This window comes from Carcharhinus amblyrhynchos, chromosome 2, assembly GCF_965287045.1.
Source record: "Carcharhinus amblyrhynchos chromosome 2, sCarAmb.v2.hapA, whole genome shotgun sequence".
Taxonomy (NCBI): Eukaryota; Metazoa; Chordata; class Chondrichthyes; order Carcharhiniformes; family Carcharhinidae; genus Carcharhinus; species Carcharhinus amblyrhynchos.
The window spans coordinates 66,411,122-66,417,801 of NC_137325.1; the positions used below are offsets into that span (position 1 = coordinate 66,411,122).

The 6,680-nt window shown below is 47.5% G+C and overlaps 1 pseudogene; it reads left to right on the plus strand.

Annotated features, from left to right (window-relative positions):
* The window catches only part of LOC145359784 (small ribosomal subunit protein uS19 pseudogene), a 145,744-nt pseudogene extending 139,786 nt beyond the window's left edge, over positions 1-5,958 (plus strand).
* The last annotated feature ends 722 nt before the right edge of the window (positions 5,959-6,680 follow it).

Genomic DNA, 6,680 nt, shown 5'->3' on the forward strand with positions numbered 1-6,680 from the left:
TCCACTTGTGTCGCAACCTTCATGGATTTGTGAACCTGCACTCCAAGGCCCCTCTGTGTTTCTATACTCCTAATTTGTCTACCTTTAATCACATAGCTCCTCTCTACATTATTCCTTCCAAAATGCATCACCTCGCATTTGTCAGGATTAAATTCCATCTGCCACCTATCTGCCCAATGCATCAACCTATCTACATCCTGTTGTATCACCTCACAATCCACTTCGGTACCCGCCAACCCTGCCATCTTGGTGTCATCAGCAAACTTGCTGATCACACCACCTACGCTCTCTTCCAAGTCATTTATGTAGACTACAAAGAGGAGAGGTCCCAGTACTGAGCCCTGCGGCACACCACTCGTCACTGGCCTCCAGCCGGACAAAGTCCCCTCCACAACTGTCTCCTATTACCCAGCCAGTTCTCGATCCACCTAGCTACCTGACCTCGTATCCCATGCGCCTTAACCTTTTCTACCAGCCTACCATGAGGGACTTTGTCAAACGCCTTACTGAAATCCATATAGATGACATCAACGGCTCTCCCATCGTCAACCGTTTTTGTCACCTCCTCAAAGAATTCCACCAGATTCGTAAGGCAAGACCTCCCTCTAACAAAGCCATGTTGCGTATCCCCAATCAGACCGCAACACTCCAAATGCTCATACATCCTACCCCTAAGTACTTTTTCCATTAATTTCCCTACCACCGATGTCAAACTCACCGGTCTATAATTTCCAGGGTTATCCCTACTACCTTTTTTGAACAGCGGTACCACATTTGCCACCCTCCAGTCTTCTGGGACCTCACCTGTGTCCAAAGAAGAGACAAAGATTTGCGCCAGAGGCCCAGCAATTTCATCTTTCACCTCCCTAAGCAGCCTGGGATAAATACCATCAGGCCCCGGAGCTTTATCCGTCCTTACGCTACCTAAAAGCCCTAGCACTTCCTCCCTCGTAATAGATATTTCCTGCAGCTGATCCTCAGCTCCCTCTAACAGACCGCACGATTCTGAACCCCTCTCCTTCGTGAATAACAATGCAAAGTATTCATTCAGGAGCTCCCCCATTCCCTCCGACTCAATACATATCTCCCCACTTTTGTCCCTAAGAGGACCAATTTTCCCTCTAACTACTCTCTTGCTCCTAATATAGGAATAAAATGCCTTCGGATTTTCCTTAATCCTACCAGCCAAAGCCATTTCATGCCCTCTCTTCGCCCTTCTAATTCCCCTTTTTAGCTCCCTCCTACTCTCTCTATATTCCTCCAGCGCACTCTCCGTACCCAGTCGTTTCAACCTAACATACGCCTCCCTCTTCTTCCTGACCAAGTCTTCAATACCCCCTGTAATCCACGGCTCTCTAATCCTACCTTTCCCATCCTTCCGCTTAACCGGAACATACCTCCCCTGCAACCATTTCATTTTGCCCTTAAGAGCCTCCCACTTGCCAACCGTGGACTTTCCAGCTAACAGTCCCTCCCAATCAGTGTCCTGCAGCTCCCTCCTAAAGCTCGCCTTTCCCCAGTTCAGCACCCTCCCGTTCGGCCGGTACTCATCCCTTTCCATTTTTATCCTAAAGTAGACGGACTTGTGGTCACTGTTAGCCACATGTTCGCCTACCTCTACCTCAACCACCTGCCCCGGCTCATTACCCAACACTAAATCCAGTATAGCCCCTCCCCTACTCAGGCTAGTTACATACTGCTCCAGCGACCCTTCCAAAACACATTTCACAAACTCCTCTCCCTCCGTACCCCCAGCTCTAGGCCCCCTCCAATTCACTCCTGGAAGATTAAAGTCACCCACTACAACCACCCTATTCTTCCTGCGCCTATCCAAAATGCCCCTGCAAATGCCTTCCTCCACTGACCTTGGGCTGTTGGGTGGCCTATAGTACACACCTAGCATTGTAATCTCTCCCTTTTTATTCCTCAACTCCACCCACAGTGACTCAATCCCTATCTCTTCTATATTGTCCTCCCTCTGCACTACTGTGATGTTCTCCTTTACTAACAGTGCCACCCCTCCACCTCTCTTCAACCCTCCTCTGTCACACCTAAAACACTTGTACCCAGGAACATTCAGCTGCCAGTCCTGCCCTTCCCGTAACCACGTCTCCGTTACAGCCACCACATCTAACTGCCTCACAAACATCAAGGCCCTAAGCTCATCCGTTTTCCCTGCCACACTCCTAGCATTGAAACAGACACAGTTCAACCCACAAGTGTCCCTCGGAACCTCCTTCTCCCTGATAATTTTCCTTTCACCCGACTCTCCCAGCCACCTCCCCACCCCCCCTCCATATTAGTTTAAATCCTTCATAAACACCCCAGCTAACCTCCCCGCTAAGACATTAGTTCCCCTCCCGTTCAAATTCTCCCCACCCTTCCTGTACAATTGCCCTTCTCTCCTAAACACCTCCCAGTGATCCACAAAAGTAAAGCACTCTACCCTACACCAATCCCTCAACCATGCATTCAGCTGCATGATCTCGTCATTCTTTGCCCTGCTGGTACTGGGCAACAACCCAGAGAGTGCCACCCTGGAGGTCCTACTCTTTAGTTTGGCCCCCAACTCCCTAAATTGCCTACGGACCTCTACCCTACTCCTCCTTCCTATGTCCCCCTCCCCTACATGTACTATGACCTCAGCCTGTGCCCCCTCCCCTTTCAAAATTCCCTCTACCCTGTCCGTTACATCCTTTACCCCTGCTTCAGGGAGGCAGACCACCATCCTGGAGTCACGCCTCTGTCCACAGAACCTCCTATCGATACCTCGGACCCTCCCGTCCCCTACCACTATCACCTTGCCAGCCCCCTTCTGTCCCTCTAAGTCAGTCTCCCCCCCTGCCTATCTTTCTGTGCCCCTGTCGACGAACCATGGGGCGCCTCTGGGGAGGCCGGGGGACCCTGACTACTCTTCTTCTTCCTCTTTCCCCTCCTCACAGTCATCCATCCTCCCTTCTCTTCAGCCCTTGAGACCTCCTCCTGCTCATGGTTCCCAGCCATTATCTCCTCGTTCTCCCTGACTAGAAACGCATCTTCCAGCTGCCCCTCGAGTTGCCTGACCTGGGCCCTCAAGCGCTGCAGTTCTAAACATTTACTGCAGATGTGGATCTTGGGGACACGTGACACCACCAGGAACTCCCACATGTGGCACCGGACGCAACTTACATTCCTCCCTATATTCCCTGCCATGTCCCAACCTCCTGTAAGCTCCCAAAGGTAGAATGTGCAACACCCCTTCTCTAAGCCTACTCTCTCCTAAGCCCAGCGAGCCAAAGCCCTTCTCACTCAGTTCCCACTCACTCCGCTGCCCGCTGTACGCTGCTACCCCTTTTTTATACCCCCCGCTCCCCCTTAACGACAATCCCCTCGCCTAACTTCCGGTACGATGACTAGGAACTCTGAGCTCCCCACTGATTGCAGCGATTAAGTTGTGGTGGGGTGGGTGAATCAGAGTGATCCTCATGGGCATAAAAACTTTACTAATAAGGCATGAGTTTCAGAAACCGCACTGGCGACATTGGCAAGAATCACTCATTTTTCACACTGGAACCGACATTCTGCCAAATTGTAGTAAGATTCTGCCCTTTTTTTTATAATCAAAGTGAGATATGGCTTATTTCTAAATACAGTAAAGCATTTCTAGAAACTAGATGAAAAGACTGCAGTGAACTGACTACATTTTTGGAGTTGAATTTCTGTGATGAGATATTTGTATCATCGACTGGTTAATAAGTCCATGTATATCTCTTCAATTCCTTCTTGTAATTCACAATATGCTCTGGGAAAAGCAGTGAGTGAAATATATAGATCAGTGTGGAAAAAAAACAAACAAATGATCACCATATAAAGAAGTCAGCCATTGAATTAAACATATTTCACAGTGGAATTTCAATCTCTCAAAGGAACACTGGAACAGGGGTGGAGATTCAGCCTCTTGAACTCTTCCATTATTCAACAAGATCATGACTGATCTGTATTTTTATTCCATCCAACCATCTTAATTTTTCAACCCTTGATACTCTTCCTAATAACAGTCAGTTTTAACATTTTCAATTAAAATATCCTCAGTAGCTTTTTTATGAAGGTGAGAGCTGCAAATGTCTGTGATGCTTTCTGTGAAGAAGTGCCTTCTGATACCAAACTTAAATAGCTTCAATCTAATTTTAATTATAATTCTTAGAATCATAGAATCCCTACAGTGCAGAAGAAGGCCATTCAGCCCAAGGAGCCTGCACCAACCACAATCCCACCCAGACCTTATCCCTATGATCCCATCCCTAGCTAATTCCCCTGACACTAAGTAGCAATTTAGCATCACCAATCCACCTAACCCACATAGTTTTGCACTGTGGGGGGAAACTGGAGTACCCGGAGGAAACCCATGCAGACGCAGGGAGAACATGCAAGCTCCACAAGTGACCCAAAGGGAATTGAACCTAGGTCCTTGGTGCTGTGAGGCACCAGTGCTAACCACTGTACCACCGTGCCACCCATATCCCAAGAGCTATGTCTACTTTTTCTTGAAATCACACAATTTTTGGCCTCTACTACATTCACCGGGAGAAGAAATTTCTCCTTACTTCAGCCTTGAAAGAATTACTCCTTATCCTCAAACTGTGATCCCTTGTTCTGGACTCCCTTCCTTTTCCCTTCCTGATGTACCTACACCACATGGAAGAGTGATTCAAGAAGGCACCACCTTCTCTAGGGCAATTAGGAATGGGCAATGAATGCCAGCCTAGTGAAGTCCACATCCCATGACATGGGGTGGCACTGTGGTGAGAACCCAGTGCCAGGGACCTGAGTTTGATTCCGGTCTTGGTGACCATCTGTGTGGAGTTGGCACATTTTCCCCATGTCTGCATGGATTTCCTCCGGGTGCTCTGGTTTCCTCTCACAATCTAAAGATATGCAGCTTAGGTTGATTGGCTATGCTAAATTTCCCCTTAATGTCCTAATATGTGCAGGTTAGGGGGATTAGTGGGGTAAATACGTGGGATTCCGGGGATAGAGTCTGGGTAAAATGCTCCGCCAGAGACTTGATGCAGACTCAATGGGCCAAATGGCCTCCTTCTGCACTACAAGGATTCAATGATTCTATGATTTTATGAAAGAATATTAATAAAAACTCCCCACCAGAGGAAACATTTTGTCTCCATCTACCCAGTCAAACCCTTTAATCTTAAACATCTCAATTCCAACTTGAGTGGCTGAAAGTGGCTGACCAAGTAGAGCAGAAAGAAAGGACTTTGAGGAAATTTATGAAGAGGTATGGATCTGGATCAATTCCTCGACATGTCCCATCAACAGCTGGTGCAGTTGTATCGTGCCCATTAGCACAGGCATGTGAACAGAGGCCTGCACTGCAAACACAGCCCCTCCTGCAGAGGCTGCGCAAGGCCACAAAGGAGCTTCTGTTGGAGAGACCAGACATTGTCAAAACTCACCTTCAGGATATGGTCATTCTCCTACAGATGGTTGGCAGCTTGGATGGTGCGTACAATGGCAAAACCTTTAATCAGAATGAAACCAATTGTGCAGTGTTCAGCCATTATCTTGGCGAGCTCTCCATCACCTGCAAGCCTGTAAAGCGTGGTAGACTTGTGCTGGAACTTCACTGACTCACCGCCCGAGGCTCATAAAATCCCACCCGTGGCCAAGGGACGTCTTGACAAGTACATGAATGAGATGGGAATAGAGGGATATGATCCCCGGAAGTGTAGGCGTTTTAGTTAAGTCAGGCAGCATGGTCGGTGCAGGCTTAGAGGGCCAAAGGGCCTGTTTCTGGCTGTAATTTTCTTTGTTCTTTATCCAACGGAGAATGCCATTCTGTGAGCCTCGTCCACCCCTATTCTGGGGCTGAAATGCCAGTAAAATTCTGGCACTGGTATCGGTGCCACTCACTCCTCCAGATTCATCCCTCTGGAGCAAACAGTTTACAAAGAAAAGGTGTAAATAAAATTAGTTCCAGTGAAAAAAATAGCTGGTTCTTTAATCTTCTATACACAAGGGGGATTCAAACTTAGACAAAACAATCTGTTCTCAGACTTTAACCCTTTCAGTCCCAGTATTATTCCTGCAAATTAGAGCATAGCCAGTATTGAAAATAATTACATTGAAAATTGGCAAGGACAGCTTCTGAGGCAATTTTCCTCTGCATATGAGAAATAAAATCATGTGCATTTTCCCGTTAAGATTTCCCCTTAAGTGACCAAGGGCACTTCTTGCCTCCATGGGTGTTTTGCTTGAGTAAGAAGGGCATCTTGGCCTGTGGGGAGACTGCCATGCAAAAACCTGAGTCCTCCCAGTCTGGTGGAGAACCCTTTTTATTCGGTATTTCATAGTATCAAAAAACCCTGACATCCTAACACTGGGGGGCCCCTTTCTGCTTCCTCCACTACCTCCTCTACCTCCCAGAATGGCCCACTATTGAGGTACTCTGTGAAGGAATCTGTATTTTTGGTTGCGTGTTTTTACTGTGGAGCCATTGTAAGCTAGCACCTGTAGGAGTGACCTTTGGCTGACTGGAGATTATAATATTTAAGGTTCAGAATGTACCAAGTTTGAGACATTAGACCTTACTTCAGAACAGAGGCTGACCCTGTTGTAAAATTTAACCGTCCAAAGGGTAATTGTTGGCAGCAGATGCTCTGATGTATCCAGATGAGGTGTGAATG